Raw genomic sequence first — 17,935 nt, 5'->3', positions numbered from 1 at the left:
TCATGAAGTGATGTGACCAGATGCCATCATCATAAGTTTTTGAATATTGAGTTTTAAGCCAGCTTTTTCACTTTCCTCTTTCACCATCCTCAAAAGGCTCTTCAGTTCCTCTTCACTTTCTGCCACTAGAGTGGTATCATCTGCATATCTGATGTTGTTGATATTTCTCCCAGCAACCTTTTTTTTTTTTTATATTTCTCCCAGCAACCTTGATTCCAGCTTGTGATTCATCCATCCCAGCATTTTGCATGATAAACTCTGCGTATAAGTTAAATAAGCAGGGTGATAATATACAGCCTTGTTGTACTCCTTCACAGTTTTGAATCATTCAGTTGTTCCATGTCTGGTTCTAACTATTGCTTCTTGACTCGCATTCAGGTTTCTCAGGAGACAGGTAAGATGGTCTGGTATTCCCATCTCTTGAAGAATTTTCCACAGTTTGTTGTGATCCACACAGTCAAAGTCTTTCACATAGACAATGAAGCAGGATTAGATGTTTTTCTGGAATTCCCTACTTTCTCTGTGATCCAACAAATGAATGTTAGCAATTTGATGTGTTTCCTCTGCCTTTTCTAAACTTAGCTTGTACATCTGGAAGTCCTTGGTTCACATACTGCTGAAGCCTAGTTTAAAGGATTTTGAGCATAACCTTGCTAACATGAAGAGTGAGCGAGTGAGCACAATTGTCCTGTTATTTGAACTTTCTTTGGCACTACCCTTCTTTAGAATTAGAGTGAAAACTGACCTTTTCTAGTCCTGCAGCCACAGCTGAATTTTCCAAATTTGTTGACATATTGAATGCAGCACTTTAATAGCATCATCTTTTAGGATTTGAAATAGCTCAGCTGGAATTCCGTCACCTCCACTAGCTTTGTTTGTAGTAATGCTTCCTAAGGCCCACTTGACTTTACACTATCTTGGTTCATGTACCTAACATTCCAGGTTCCTATGCAAAATTGTTCTTTACAGCATTGGACTTTACTTTAATCACCAGACACATCCACAGCTGAGGGTCATTTCTGCTTTGGCCCAGCCGCTTCATTCTTTGAGCTATTAGTAATTCTGGTAATTGCCTTCCACTCTTCCCCAGGAGCATACTGGACACCTTCTGACCTGGGTGCGGAGGCCTCATCTTCTGGCCTTTTTGTACTGTTTATGGAAATTGTAAACCCTATTAAGTCTTATAAAAGTGTTCTTTTTGTATTTATATGAATCATTAGTAGAGGATAATGAGGACCCTGTACTGTTAGATTATTAGTTTTTGTTCATTTTCTTAATGATATCTTTTATCTTTTTATTGTTTTTTAACTTTTATTTTATATTGGAGTATTGTTGATTAACAATGTGTTAGTTTCAGATGTGCAGCAAAGTGACTCAGTTATTCATATACATGTACCTATTCTTTTTCAAATACTGGTATATTAATAAAGGTGTAATTGTATTCATCAGAGGACCTGGGTAAAATGCATTGTTGGGTAGTTCAGTATTTGTTTTGTGTAAGCATTAAAGTGCTTAATTTATTTTCTTTTGGTCCTCAGACTACTAAAATGTTCTCTATTTAAAAGGACGTTCTCTTAAGTTATTGCCACAGCTCAAGTTTAAGTTTGAGAATAAATGAGAGAATTTAAATATGATTCAGCTTAATGAAGTTAAATTTATCTTGACTAGTACTTGTAAGTTTACTGGTAAATGCTTATTAATCTGTACAAGTAGGGTTTATGAATAAATAATATTTTAGGTGTAAATAATTTACAGTAATTTTTGTAGAATGACTAGTGCTTTTACTGAGTACTGATTTCATCACAGATTCCCCAACTTAATATTGCCCCTAATTACAGAAACCAACCTACTCCTAAGAATATGTAAGATTAGGTCTGTAATCAGGCTTGGCTTTACTCATTTGGTGAAATTATGATGGGCTGCTTGAGGTGGCAAACTTCAGAAGGGAGATGGCCACTAATTCTAAAATTAGAAAGGTAACTTAAAGCTGAAAGATAGCTAGTGAGTAATTGTGTTCTCATCATACTTGCTTATTTATGTCTAAATCCAAAGTACATTTTCTCTTAAATTTAGATGTGCTTTGTTCTCCTATACATTTATACTAGTATTTCTTGAACTGACTGTTAGGCCTTTTTAGAACATCAATTATCAGCCAATATAGAAATAAACTGTATGTTGGAATCTCCCAAGTAAAATAGATTTAAAAGTGAAATTTAGCAAAACTTTATGAATAAAACAGAAAAAGTGAACTATGAAAAGTAAGATCTTTTGGAAAAAAATCATTGTAAATTGGAACCTATAATGTTGCCCAGGAGAGAGAAACCATTTGTTAGATAGGTCAAATTAGAGAGATTTTGGTGGAAAGCAAGGTTCTAGGCCTTCCGTTAAGAACTGTTTGAATATTCACCACTGTCTAGTTCTGGAACCAAAGATGGAGTAGAGCGTTACAGGGAGGATCCTTCATTACTCTGGGAAGGACCCTCCCTGTAATGCTCTGCTCCATCTTTGATTTCCTGCTTCCTTTTTAGCAGGACATTGTTCATCTACTAGTGTGTTAATTGCATAGGGAAGAGACCATGGGTTGTAGTAAACTTAACTCTTCATAAAGGGACAGTTGGGATATACTGTGAGAAAAGTACCATTTAAGCAATTCAGATGTGGATGTGCTGTATTAGGACAGATAAGCAAATCCACATTTGGATTGCTAAAAATCCTTAAATGTAGATAAAACTTCAATGTGAAAATTCAAAGGATAATATTTGGTAAAAATAAGGGAGTAAAGAAGTTTTCTGAGTTAAAATAGCTAGGAATACTGGAGAAGGAAATGGCAACCCACTCCACTGTTCTTGCCTGGGGAATCCCAGGGACGGGGGAGCCTGGTGGGCTGCCGTCTATGGGGTTGCACAGAGTCAGGCACGACTGAAGTGACTTAGCAGCAGCAGCAGCAGCTAGGAATAGACAGACAAAAGCAATATCTCTAATTTTAGTATTCAACTACGATTGAATAGAAACTTCAGGATGATTCAGATAACTTCTTTGAATGTTCAGGGTAAGACTCTTGAACTCCAGATCTTTCTTATCTTCAGCAGGAAGTTTTCTTTTCTGATACTTTGTTACTTTATTTTTCACTATTCTTTTTCCGTATATTTTATCTATCATCATAGGTGATTCTTTGACACCCTGGGTTTCTAAAGAGCCTTCCTTACTTTGACATTTGTAAGTCTTCTCAGTACAGATTTAAATGAGTGCTAAATACCAATATGACTGAGCAACTGAACTGAAATACCAACTGGCTTAATACTGATTAAGTATTAATAAATAATTCTCAATGAACCAATAAATTGACAAATCTTGCTTTAGATGATTGGCAATGATATATAACAATGGTTTCCTGATAATTTTTAGGTTTGAGCATTTATTTAAAAACGAAAACCATATTAGCTGAAACTCAGGATTTTTCAGGAGAGGTGATTCATAATTCAGAACAGTATTATTTCTTCTTTGTATCATTAAAATAAAACTCAGTTGAATTTCAGCTTGTAAATATTAGAAAATTGTTGTTTACAGTTACTTTGTCTCAGGTTATATGGAGAAAATAACTTCTAAAGTGGTTTAGATAGCCATATTTTATGTTTAATATTCTATAAATTTCAAGTTGTGTTCTCTATCTTTTTCTAGCCTTTCCTCCCCTTACTTGTTGTTTAACTGCTCAGTTGTATCTGACTCTCTGTGACCTCATGGACTGTATGTAGCATGCTCCCCTGTCCTTCACCATCTCCTGGAGTTTGCTCAAATTTATGTCCATTGAGTCAGTGATGTTATCTAACCCTCTCATCCTTTGCTGCCCTCCTTCTCCTTTTGCCTTCAATCTTTCCCAGCGTCAAGGTCTTTACCAAAAAGTTGGCTCTTCTAATCAGGTGGCCAAAGAACTGAAGCTTCAGCTTCACCATCAGTGCTTCCAATGAATATTCAGGATTGATCTCCTTTAGGATGGACTGGATGGATTTCCTTTTGATGTCCTTGCAGGCCAAGGGACTCTCAAGAGTCTTGTCTAGCACCACAATTCAAATGTATCAGTTCTTTGGCACTCAGACTTCTTTATGGTCCAATTATCACATCCATACATGACTACTGGAAATACAGTATTTGACTATACAGGCCTTTGTCAGCAAAGTGATGTCTCTGCCTTTTAATACTCTGTCTAGCTTTGTCATAGTTTCCTTCCAAGGAGCAAGTGTCTTTTAATTTCATGGCTGCAGTCACCGTCTGTAGTGATTTTGGAGCCCAAGAAAATAAAGTCTCACTATTTCCATTTTTTCCCCATATATTTGCCATCTATAGCTCTTGTATTGGACTAAGGACACAATATAAGAGGGAATCACTCTTACAAAGTTCACAGTTGAGAGAAAATAAAATCAGCAAACTTTAAAATAATGCACTATGTGCTTTATTAAAAATAAAGGGTGTTATGCAGGTAGAGAAGAGGGAGTCTTTAACACTGTTTGTAAAGGATCAGCGAAGGCTGCACAGGATATGTGACTCCAGATGTCAGTCTTAAACACTGAAATCGGCATTTAGCAGACATTTTTAAAATTAAAAATTATTATTTTATTTTTTTGTGGAGAGTTGAGAGAATGTCAGATTTAACTACATTTTTTACTTATATTAGTGTCCAAAATGAATAAACTAGTTTTAGATTACCAGTGTGTTTTGAATATTATGGATTATGTGTATACCTTTACTAAATATGAGTAAATGCATTAAACAAATCTTTCTGCGGTGTGCCGTATCTTAGTTCCCTCACCAGGGATCCAAGTCATGCCACCTGCAGTAAAAGTGTGGAGTCTTAGCCACTGGACCGCCAAGGAAGTCCTTAAACAACAAATCATAGTCAGAATTTTATTTTAATTGGTCAAGTTTAAAAAAAAATTTTTTTAATAAGTTTCTGTATCTCTCTGTGCCTCTGCTGCTGCTTCTGCTAAGTCGCTTCAGTCGTGTCCGACTCTGTGCGACCCCATAGATGGCAGCCCACCAGGCTCCCCCATCTGTGGGATTCTCCAGGCAAGAACACTGGAGTGGGTTGCCATTTCCTTCTCCAGTGCATGAAAGTGAAAAGTGAAAGTGAAGTCACTCAGTTGTGTCCGACTATCAGTGACCCCATGGACTGCAGCCTACCAGGCTCCTCCATCCATGAGATTTTCCAGGCAAGAGTACTGGAGTGGGTTGCTACTCTTTGTCTCTAGAAGATGTTATAGTGAAATACCTATGGAGGATACTGAAATGGCATTTGCCATCAGAATAACTTTAATTCACCTCTAATATTGCAGCACAGTTACATTTTTAACGAAGTAATTTTGAGAATACAGATATAAATGTTGTAATTCTATAACTGGTAGGTGTGTAGAATAGGATGAGAAAAAGGAAACAGGAGGAAATAAATTGAGTATTATTATGTGAAACTATGCCATTTTTGGTACAGTGTAAGAATACAAGATTATCAGCATTTTTTAATAAAGAAAAACTTGTATTTTAACCTGTTTTTATGTTAGAACTTTCCCCCCCAGGTGCTATTTTCAGCTGTAACTGTTAGAGGGCTGAATTTATTCTTTTCTACCTAGTTGTTCATTAACCTATTAGCACTTGACTAACAGGTTCAGAAAAATCTACTGCTTGTTAGTTGAAACTGCTAAGAGATGGAATAGGAACCATTCTGCTTCTAGTATATCTTCCAAATCTGGTTTCTTTTAAAGAAAAATTCCTTTTAACTTTAATAGACCAATGTAAAATGTAATGATAAACAAGTAGGATTATTTCTGTTGTTGGAGAATGGACAAGTAGACAGCTTACACTCATATTACACTTTGCTCACAGCTTTGTAGAGCACTTGGATATACATTACTTCGTTTAATCTTTTTGCACCTGGGAGGTATAGTTATTATCCACATCTTATAGATAATAAAAGCAAAACCCCAAATGACTGAGAGACTTGCCTAAGTTTGCACTGTTAATCAGCAGAAGAGCTTGATTTTGAGAGGTATTCTGACTTTTTTTTTTTTTTTTGTATTCTGACTTCTGATCGGTTCTTTTTTCCCCCCTGTAATCTTGGCTAATATCATGTGTTTACCAACTGACTGTGGATGTAATAGTGAAAGAAAAAATGTGATCCCTACCCTAACTTAGCTTGCCTTCTGGTTGGGGAAACAGACTAATAAATAACCCATTAAAAATAGTATGTTTAAGTGCTCTGAAAAGGGAAATACAGATTGATGAGGTAGGACATGAGAAGGTGCCAGTGTGCCAGAGAATCAGAGAGGGGCTTTTGATAAAAGGTGAAATCCAGACTCAGTTCTGAAATGATAAAAATTCATCAGGTAAAGGTGAAGGGACTTTGTTGGAGGAAGTATGTCTTAGGCAAAGGGAAGAATATCATATTGGAAAATATTGAGATGAGTGTGTTGGAGAATTGAAAGAAATTCGGTACAGCTGGATCATAGAGCTAGAGATTGGGGAAGGGGAGAATAAGTGAGAGAAAAGGTATAACAGTGCAAGATGTGGTAAACCAAGGCTGGATATGCTAAGAACCTGAATTAGTGCAGCACAGATGAAGTGAAGAGACCCTCAAGTATTATAGAAAGCTTAATAAATGTGATAGAAGTATCATAGTCAACTAGTGACATTTTATACAGTTATTACATATGTCTTGTGTTTGTTTTTTTTGTCTTGTGTTTTTTTTGTACAGTAAAAGTCACAATATCCTGATAGTTGAAAACAGGTAACTGCACTATTCACCATGGTGAATCTTGGAGATTAGCTCTGGCTACAGCCATTTCTACTTTGGCTTCCCTACTCTGGCATGTGTAAGTTAATCTTCCTCTTATGTGTTCTGAACTAGGTTTTAGACCCAAAGTTAATTGAGGATGAATAAGTAAGTGAGCGTTACCCTTGATAGATATTAATAGTCTCTGTTGTCTGGAGAAGATGTTAGGGAGAAAGTAGGAATGGAGGGGTGGAAATTATGATTTGTTGCCATAATGGTATTTAGTTATTAATTTTTAAGCAAATTTTAGTCTTTAATACACTGAATATTAAGGTATTTGGGAAAGTGGCCATTTATTTGTTTATTTAATGTATTTTGTGCTCAGTGCTTTAAAGAGACTCACCATTGTTAATAATAGAGCAGACACAATTTTAGCGTAGTTTGGTAAGTGCTGCTTCGAAATAATTATTTCATGCTAAAAGAAAGGCTAAGTCACTTCAGTTGTGTCTGATTCTTTGTGACCCTGTGGACTGTAGCCTGGCAGGCTTCTCTATCCATGAGATTCTTCAGGCGAGAATACTGGAGTGGGTTGCCGTGCCCTCCTCCAGGGGATCTTCCTGACCCAAGGATCAAACCCAGGGATTTCTTACATCTCCTGCTTTGGCAGGTGAATTCTTTACCACTAGCATGACCTGGAAAGCCAAGCAGAAGATGATGAGTTTCATTTTGAGTATGTTGAAATTAAGATGCTTGTGGGATATTGAGCACCTCCTATATACCAAGCACTAATCTAGATGTTGGGGCCACAGAATTAAAGAAAACAAAGTTCCTGCCCTCACCAGTTTATATGCTGGTAGTTGGAAAGAGACAGTGAACAAGTGATTATCAAATGTTAGAGGGTAAAATCAGACAAATCCATAGAGACAGAAAGTAAATTAGTGGTTGCCAGAGATTTGTGGCATGAAGGAGTGGGGAATGACTTGCTAATGGATATGGCATTTCTTTTTGTGTTATGAAAGTGTTTTGGAATTAGGTAGTGGTGATGACTTTAAATTTGGAAAACTCAGCAGTGGCCACAGGACTGGAAAAGGTCAGTTTTCATTTCAATCCCAAAGAAAGGCAGTGCCAAAGGATGCTCAAACTACCGCACAGTTGCACTCATCTCACACACTAGTAAAGCAATGCTCAAAATTCTCCAAGCCAGACTTCAGCAGTACGTGAACTGTGAACTTCCAGGTGTTCAAGCTGGTTTTAGAAAAGGGAGAGGAACCAGAGATCCAATTCCCAACATGCGCTGGATCATCGAAAAAGCAAGAGAGTTCCAGAAAAACATCTATTTCTGCTTTATTGACTATGCCAAAGCCTTTGACTGTGTGGATCACAGTAAACTGTGGAAAATTCTGAAAGAGATGGGAATACCAGACCACCTGACCTGCCTCTTGAGAAACCTGTATGCAGGTCAGGAAGCCAACAGTTAGAACTGGGACATGGAACAACAAACTGGTTCCAAGTAGGAAAAGGAATACGTCAAGGCTGTATATTGTCACCCTGCTTATTTAACTTCTATGCAGAGTACATCATGAGAAACGCTGGGCTGGAAGAAGCACAAGCTGGAATCAAGATTGCCGAGAGAAATATCAATAACCTCAGATATGCAGATGACACCACCCTTATGGCAGAAAGTGAAGAGGAACTAAAAAGCCTCTTTATGAAAGTGAAAGAGGAGAGTGAAAAAGTTGGCTTAAAGCTCAACTTGCAGAAAACTAAGATCATGGCATCTGGTCCCATCACTTCATGGGAAATAGATGGGGAGACAGTGGAAACAGTGTCAGACTTTCCAAAATCACTGCAGATGGTGATTGCAGCCATGAAATTAAAAGACGCTTACTCCTTGGAAGGAAAGTTATGACCAACCTAGATAGCATATTAAAAAGCAGAGACATTACTTTGCCAACAAAGGTCCATCTAGCCAAGGCTATGGTTTTTCCAGTAGTCATGTATGGATGTGAGAGTTGGACTATGAAGAAAGCTGAGCGCCAAAAAATTGATGCTTTTGAATTGTGGTGTTGGAGAAGACTCTTGAGAGTCCCTTGGACTGCAAGGAGATCCAACCAGTCCATCCTAAAGGAGATCAGTCCTGGGTGTTCATTGGAAAGACTGATGCTGAAGCTGAAACTCCAATACTTTGGCCACCTCATGCAAAGAGTTGACTCATTGGAAAAAACCCTGATGCTGGGAGGGATTGGGGGCAGGAGGAGAAGGGGACGACAGAGGATGAGATGGCTGGATGGCATCACTGACTCAACGGACATGAGTTTGAGTAAACTCCGGGAGTTGGTGATGGACAGGGAGGCCTGGCGTGCTGCGATTCATGGGGTCGCAAGGAGTCGGACATGACTGAGCGACTGAACTGAACTGAACTGAGCTGATGACTTTAAAACTTTGTGAATATAATTCAAACCACTGAACTGCATAGTTTAAAAGGGAACACTTTTGTTATGTAAATTACATGGATTAAAAAATGACGGGGAGTGAAAAAACTAAGTAAGCATTAGGAAAGATAATAAAGTGCTAGTGGCTGCTATTTTATATAAGGTGGTAGGAGTGCCTCAAAGAAATTGCACTTCATTTGTACATGGACCTGAAGGAACTGAGGGAGTAAGCTATGGTAATACCTAGGGAAAGAATTTTCCAGATGGAGGAATGGTTAAATTCAGAGGATTTGAGTTTGGGAAGGTGCTTGGCATGTTCAAGAAACTACTAGTAAGGAGGCTAGTGTGCTGGAGCAGAGTGGATAAGGAGAAGAGTTGTAGGAGATTAAGTGAGAGAGATGTTAGGGTGCTGAGATCATCGAAGGACTTTAGGTTTTACTTTGACATGGGTGCTAAGGAGTGATGTAAATTAGGTTTTGTATGTGTGTTTATTTTCCAGTTATTTCTTTGAATTAGGTTTTAAAAGGATTATTCAGGCTACAATGTAGATAACAGTTCAGGTGAGACAATTAGACCAGGATGGTAGTAGTGGAGGTAGCCAGAAATGTAAGAGTTCTCTATATATTTTGTAGGAAAAGTGGACAAGAATTGCTTAAAGATTAGGTGTAGGGTGTGAGAGAAGAAGGTAAGTGAAAGATGATGACCACATTTTTTGAACTGAGCAGACTGCAAAAATGGAGTTCTCTTTTAACAAGATGGTAAAAGACTGATGGGAGGGTGAGGTAAATAAAGAGATTGGGTTTAGACATACTAAAGATGAAATGTCTATATAAGTGTCCAAATGAAGATACTGGTCAGTATTTATCTCTAACAATCTGGAACTGGAGGCAAACATTGATAGTCATCAATTTATGAATATCATTAAAGTTATGGTTGAAGTTGAAATTAACAGTCAAGAAAGGAAAATAATAAAGAAGAAGGTTGAAAATTCATTTCCCAGGGCAAAACACTCAAAATATTTAAGAGGAATGGAAAAAGTAGTGGACTAAAGAGGAATCAAAGAGGGAAGAAGAGAAACAAAAGATGATGGAGAGAGACATTACCGGTAATAGAGTCAGAAGTTGGAAATAAGTCAAGTCAGGAGTTTATTGATGACAGGAATTTTGAGGGACTGGTGGGAGCAGAAGCCAAGCAGTAGTAGATTGAGTAATAAACGTAAGTAGAGGAAGTGGAGGCAGCTAGTGAAGACCACTTTTGTACTAAGTGTGGTTGTGAAAGGAAGGGAAGCTGGAAACTAGAAAGAGATAAAATAGAAATAGGAATTTTGTGGAATGAGGGAGTCGAAGATAAAGAATAGGAATTTATTAATAGAAGAAACTTTTGAGGGACTAAGGAAGGAAAAAGGGATCTAGTACACAGGATTGCTTCTTCTCTTGGACCTAAAGGGACAAAGGTAAGGATAAATTTGTATCTGGGAAAGGAAGAATGGGGAATTCGTGTCTTATAGCCTGCCTGTTTTCTTTGGAGCAATGAACACTCATTTACCAAGAATGATAGATATGAGTTGGTGGCTTTAGGATGGGAGAGCTGAGGGAACTCTCTGGTGGTTCAGTGGTTAGAACTCCATGCTTTCACTGCCGAGGGTGTAGCGTTGATCCCTGGTTGGGGAACTAAGATCCTGCAAGTTGTGTGGCTTGGCCAAAAAATAAAACAAAAAACAAACAAAAAAGACTTCTGAGCTACTTTGAAGATCATGAATTCATAGTGGTACTAATCTGTTTGTTTTTATTTTCTGCATTGAAACTTAGATGCTATGGTTCAGGAAGATGAATGGTTAGGGTTATTGAGGATTGTACAAGATTAATATGTTAGAAAAGCAATAAGGGCTGGATAAAGAAATTCTCAAGGCATAACCTATAGCCATCTATTCCTTGAAGTTATTCTCCATTGGTCTTTTTCATTTTATTTCTTTTCCCTGTTGATACCGCCTTATATTTAATGTGTATAATGAATATTTACATATTTATTTATCTTGAATTTTTAAAATGTAGAAAGATATAAAACAACAAATTAAAAGGAAAGTCTATTGTATCTCTATATGACCACCATTAATATGTTAATTATTCTTTCAGACATCTCTGTACTCGATGTATGTATTGTTGTTTAGTTGCTAAGTTATGCCTGACTCTTTGTGATCTCATGGACTGTAGCCTGTCAGGCTCCTCTCTTCATGGGATATTTCAGGCAGGAATACTAGAGTGGGTTGCCCTTTCCTTCTTCAGGGGATCCTCCTGAAACAAGGATTGAACCTGCATCTCCTGTATTGGCTGGTGGATTCTTTAATACCACTGAGCTACCAGGGAAGCCCCATCTACTTTATATTATTTGTTCTTATTGTACATTTCTGCATAAATGAGATGCATAAATGAGATGTTTTCTTATCTGCTTCCTGATATTGTTATGTATTGATCTATTATAACTCTTACAGTAGCTTCAAAGTGCAGTAGTCCCATAGTATCCACCAGGGATTGGTTCAATCCTGGATTGTACCTCCGGGGATACCAAAATTTGGAGCCCTTGTGTAAAATGGCTAGTATTTGCATAAAACCTATGCACATCCTCCCATATACTTGAAATCATCTCTAGGTTTACTTAATAATATCCAATACAATGTCAGTGCTATGTAAATAGTTGCCAGCCTGTAGCTGTTGGTTGAATTCAAGGATATAGAACCTGGGGATACAGAGGGCTGACTTTATTCCATAATGTAATAACAAAATATACTTAAATCAACTAATCTTTGATGTGCTTTTATTTTATTTTTTAACTGTTACAAACATCACCATGTTTTATTTTTTTTTAACTGTTTTAAACACACCATGCAATTTTTTTTCTGCACTAGTGTGATTATTTTCTGTGAGTGATAATAGCTAATACTTATGTAGTGTTTCTCTATGGTGAGCTCTAGTCTACCCACTTAATTTGTCTTTTATTTTTAAATTTGTTCTGTTATTAAATTTCAAGGGGTTTCCTTCAGAGATGCATCTTTTAGCTTTATCTTGAAAATAGAGTAACTAAAGGAAACTGCCCACTTGTAATTAGATAAAACCACACCCAGGTCATCCTATAATGTTTTGGTTAAATGCTTATTAGGCTTTGGATTCAAATCCTTGTTCTGCTACTAACTGTAGTTGTAGAACTCTAAACTTTAGCTTTCCAGTTTGTTGAATGAAAGGCATTTAAAGCATAAAACCTTTTTTTCTTGTGAAAATTTTATAACTAAGAAGAAATAATTTTTTTTTTAATTTAGCTAATTAAAATCCTTCAGGATGCAATTTAATGTTAGAATTTCCTTTTCTATGTTAGGAAAGGTAAAGAAATCTTCATTATCTTTTGTCTAGTAAGTGTGCATAAAACTAAATCTATTACTATAAATCATGTATTCAAAGAATACTTATTGATTAAAGAAAATGTCCGTGATGAATGTTAAGGAAAGTATAAAATTATGATCCCAATTTTATTAAAGAAAGTCTAGTAGGAAATAGATTAAAATGTTAGAATGGTTATCTCTGAGAACTGGGATTTGAAGTGGCTTTATTTTCTCCTTCATACTTAAAAAATAATCCCAGTTTTCTATAATGATGTATCTTTTATATATCTTTTATCACTTTTATAATTTAACAAAATGTTAAAATAGGAAGCTTCATGTATTAGAACATTGTAACTAAGTGAAACTTTTATGATACCATCTTTTAAATTTTTCCTCACAGATTTTAATTTTCAGTGTTTGCATTTATTTCAGCCCTCTAAGTCCTCTTCATGTTTTTCATTTATACAGAGCTTAGAACCTATTTCTCTATTAAGGTCTGCTTCTGTGATGTGGAAAATTTCAGGATTGTCTTTTCTTTCATATACATTCTAAATCAAAGAACTTGAGATTTGAACAGTTTACTTGTCAGTACTATTATATACGAGCAGTTTTTGGTGATTGAGAGACCTACCAGTTATAGATTTCCAATAATATTAATATTAATTAATGAAATTAGCTATATTATATTAATGATTATTTAATTATATAATAACAATAGCTAAAATTAATTCTTTCAAAGAAGCTGGGTCATTAAATTCTTGAATTATCTCATTTAATCCTTAGAACGACCCTCTGAAGTATAGGTAACATCTGAAGTATAGGTAACATCGTAACTCATCTATTTTACAGTTCAGAGAACAGGCTAAAAGTAACTTTGGGTACCTAATAGGTGGTTACATGGATGTGGGACTTTCTGTTTTGTTTTTGTTTTGTCTAATAGGAAGAGCAATTACTTTGTATTAGGTGGTCAGATAAGGAATTGTTCTTTAGAATGTCTTTATTGATATGAAATTCACATGAATTAACCATTTTATTTTATTTTTTGAATTAACCATTTTATTTTTTATTTTTTTGAATTAACCATTTTAAAGTGAGCAGTTCACAGTATTAGGCAACCACTCTCTCTGTATCTAGCTCAAAAATATTTTTACCACCCCCCAGAAGAAACCTTGTACTCATTAAACAGTTGTTCCCTACCTCTCCCTCTCCCTAGCCCCTGGTAACCACCAGTCTAGATTCTTTCTGTATGGATTTATCCTTCTGGTTACTTTACATAAGTGGAAGCATACAACATGTGACCTTTCATGTCTGATTTCTTTCACTTAGAGTGTTTTCAAGATATATCCACCTTGTAGCATCTATTAGTACTTCATTCTTTTTTATGGGTGAGTACTATTCCATTGTATGGATAGCACAATGTATTTTGTCCATTCACATATTTTAAAAAATTTTTGTTTTTAGTTATTTATTTTTGGCTGTGCTGGGTCTTCATTGCTGAGCAGACTTTTCTCTCGTTGTGGCGAGTAGGGGCTACTCTCTAGTGGCAGTACATGGGCTTCTCACGTCGGTGGCTTCTCGTTGCAGAGCGTGGGCTCTAGTGCAGGTGGACTTCAGCAGTTGCAGCATGTAGGCTCAGTAGTTGCAGCTTCTGGGCTCTAGAGCACAGACTCCAAATAGTGGTTCATGGGCTTAGTTCCTCTGTGGCATGTGAGATCTTCCGGGATCAGGGATTGAGCCCTTGTCTCCTTCTGAATTGGCAGGTGGATTCTTTAGCACTGAGCAATCAGGGAAGTCCTATCCATTTATTTTCTGATGGACATGTAGGTTGTTTCTACCTTTTATCTCTTGTGAGTAGTGCTGCTAGTCACATGCTATGAATGCACATACATATATTTGTTTGAGTACCAGCTTTCTATTCTTCAGGGTATAGCAAGTAGTTTTTTTTTGTTTTTTTAAAAGTAGCCTTTAGGGGTTCTTTAAAATTCTATAAAAATATTAACAAAAAAGAAAGTGAAAAGCAATATATTAATAAGTACTATTGTACATGTTTATGCCTTTATTATCTTGCATGGAGCCTTATAAGTATTAGATGTTTGGTAAATGTTAAAAATGAACTATTGGTTTTGAGACTGATTTCTAATTCTGATTTAGCTGTCAGCTTTCTGATTTGGGGCAAATTCTTAACCTTTGGCCCTATATAGATGACGTTTAGGTATCTATGACCTATATAGATAGTTTCTATATCTATAAAATAAGAAAGTAGACTAAATAAACTCTAAAAGTCAGATTATTAAGTTCTGTAAAAGTCTATACCTTTTAAAAAAAAAATATGAAGTGTTTTGGTATTGCATCTTTATTTCACACTCTGGAAGATCAGGTACTTCCCAGCTCTTGACTGTCATATACAGTTTCCTTCTCATTAAATTTGCCTCTGGAGAGAGGAATCAAGAAGATCAAGAAGATCATCCATATGATCAAGAAAGTTGAGATCACCATTTTAGTCTTTAAGCTCTTGAAAAGTTTCTTCAGGAAAGATTCATCTTTTGTTTTTTCCTCCTCTCATTTCACAAGAAAATCTGTCATAAAACTCCTAGTGTAGAGATTGAAAACTCAGATGCCTACAGGACTCGGTGTAATGTAAAACAGTGAAATTGGCTGGGTGGTACTTTCAGTAACTGGAAATCACACTAAAAGAGTTTTCCTTGTGGGAATATATACTTAATGTTGCCAGGTCTTGTGATTTGTCAAGAGAAGCCAGAAATCTGGATTATGTAAAATCCCATTATTAAATGTTGACTACTAATTCAGAATGTTTTAGAACACTGTGCAGGCCAGACAGAACACTTTTGCCCTCTAGATATATGCTGTAGAAAGTGCAAGACCTGCAAAAAGAAAAGCTGTGTATTTCAAAGTGAAATTGGTCATTTTAAAATGGTCATGAATATTCACTGGATTGCCTTTGGAATGAAAGAAATAATGCTCGGGGAATGTCTCATATCCGTAACAACCTCCTCATTGCATACCCATTTGAGGGGATAAATTGTGCCTTTTATTTGTGTTATTAGCTCCAGTTAATGTCTCCATAACTCAGTGTTTCCTGGTAATCCCTCAGTGAATGCATGTAATTTTAGCAGCTGTGGCTCCCTTTATAACAGAGTTTATAGACTTACGGTAGAGACAGCCATAGCTTATAACCAGTTCACATGTAAACTTCTGGCACATTTTAGGTTGGGAGATTTTAGGTTGAGGAAAGAGCTGTAGTACTGTGTTGTTAGTGTGTGTTTAGCTATTGTTTACCATCACATTTGTATTTTTAGCTTTACTAGGACGATAGTAATTATTTCTGTATTTTTACTTTGTTTCGCTTCCCTAAAAAATGAACTGATTTGAATAAGTAGTACTTCCTTGTTTTTATTTTTGTTTTTTTAAAGGTGCTGGCCACATCATTAGGTATTTCTGCCTTGTGTCCTTTGTTTGAAGTTTGAATTCTGTTTCGTACTTCTGTTCATTTATCCATCCATTTAGTAAACACTATATTGACCTTATCAAAGATGCCAAGGTCCTGCAAGAGCTGCCCTCTACCATCCCTACCTTACCTCATGCTGGGAAGCACATTTTCTTGGTTACTCTGCTTTTGCTACACTGTGCACCTTTCGGTTACTCAAACAAGCCACGTCTTTTCCTGCCCGTGGACTTCTGTACATGTTGTTTGCTCAGATGATTTTACTTCTCTTTTTGCTCTTTTTGAGTTGCTGATTCACTTATACCCAGGAGCCTTTCAGAGAGGCCTTCCCTGACTATCTTCTCTTATAGTAGTTTCCACTTTATTCTTGATTACAGATTCTTATTTGTCTTCTTCATAGCATTTGTCCCACTTTGAATTGTTAAAAATGATTTCTTGTTTTCCTGTTTCTCTCATTACAGAAAAATTCCTTACGGACAGGGAGCTTTTTGTCTTATTTAATTTTTGTATCCTTGGCTCACAGTAAATTATTTCTGGTTGAGTTAATTACTTGTCAGCATAATAATCATTGTATGCCTACATTATGCTGGACAGTTTGTTTTAGGTGTGTTGTATATATTATTGCTAGTGCTCAGAACTCTACAAGATAAATAGATGTCATATTATAAGCTTACTGTGTCATATTATAAATGAGGCAGTCAGGGCTTTCTATGATGAGTAACTTGCCTAAAGTCAGAAAGTAGATAGAGCTGTAATGAAAGCCCAGTTCTCACTACCTTTGCTCTTTCATTATGACATGCTACTTACCTCTTATTTATTGTAAACAATATTGGTATCCTGACACAAGGATCATACTGCTTTTATACATTTCTATGTAACCTTGTGGTTTTCTCCTTCCTCCCTACCCCACCTCCTGCAAAAATGATTACAATAATATTTGAAATACCTAATAACCATCTGCTATGTATAGTGTCTCTTGATACTGACTTTCTGATCGAAGTCAAATGAAAATTCATATATTTTTGTTTAATAATAATAATGACAACCTCTAGTATTAGAATTTTCATACCCTGAGTCTTAATCCCTAATTCCTCTATATAATTGGCCCTTTAAACATTAATAGATATAGAAGGATTTCTTACATGCCTCTTAAGCTTGTACTTCTAGAGCACAGCCACTGCCCAAAAGAAATAATTGAATTATCTTTGAGCACTTTGAAGTGCTCCTTCCAAAGTCCCTCAACTTTTTATCTCTTTTTTTTTAAAAAATAGTAAATAGTGAGAACTTTTATATTTGGAATTAACCAGCTGGACTCAGTTTAGATGATCTCAATTTTGTTGGCAACACCCAAAGCATCATAGTCAGGAGCCATTCAAACATAGGCCTTCTCTCAATCAAGCCCAGTCAAGGTGTTGACCTTTGCTACAACACTGTCATAGAGCTTCTTCACAGCCTATTTGGTTTGGTGCTTTTTGGCCTTGACATCCACGATGAGTACCTTTGTGTTGTCTTCTGTTTCTTCATAGCTGACTCAGTGAGGAGGGGGAATTTGATGATAGCCTAGTGGTCAAGTTTGTTTCTCCTAGGGTCGCTCTTCTGAGGATATTTGGGGTGCCTCCTGAGCCACAGTGTTTTGAGTTGCTGGAAGGTGGGTGACATCTGGATCTTTGTGTGTGTGGCTGTTGATGCCTTTCACCATTGCTTTCTTTGCCTTCAAAATGTTTGCTTTGGCTTTGGCAGGGAGGGGCAAAGGCTTCCTTCTTCACTTTCAGTGCCATCTTCATGAAAAAGCAACTTTTTGCTTCTTTATCTCAAAAATTTGTTTGGGTCTTCTTATTTTTCTATTTTCTTTTTCTTTCATGTTAGTAGAAGAAATGCTAAGGCACCCTCAAATCTCCTGGACTTGACTCTTT

At 36.5% G+C, this 17,935-nt stretch overlaps 1 protein-coding gene across 5 annotated transcripts in view; it reads left to right on the top strand.

Moving 5' to 3' along the window:
* NFAT5 (nuclear factor of activated T cells 5) overlaps nt 1–17,935 on the top strand; it is a 117,288-nt gene that overhangs the window by 18,434 nt on the left and 80,919 nt on the right. Inside the window, exon 1 of one of the 5 annotated variants that reach the window (XM_043437799.1) lies at nt 6,740–6,857. The exons of the other annotated variants lie outside the window; for them this stretch is intronic. The gene's annotated coding sequence lies outside the window, so the exon portion shown is untranslated. Of the gene's footprint in view, nt 1–6,739; nt 6,858–17,935 lie in introns of those variants that run through there. 5 annotated transcript variants of the gene reach the window in all.

Source organism: Cervus canadensis, chromosome 18 (genome assembly GCF_019320065.1).
Source record: "Cervus canadensis isolate Bull #8, Minnesota chromosome 18, ASM1932006v1, whole genome shotgun sequence".
In the NCBI taxonomy this organism is placed as follows: Eukaryota; Metazoa; Chordata; class Mammalia; order Artiodactyla; family Cervidae; genus Cervus; species Cervus canadensis.
This window is presented reverse-complemented; position numbering and strand designations above follow the sequence as displayed.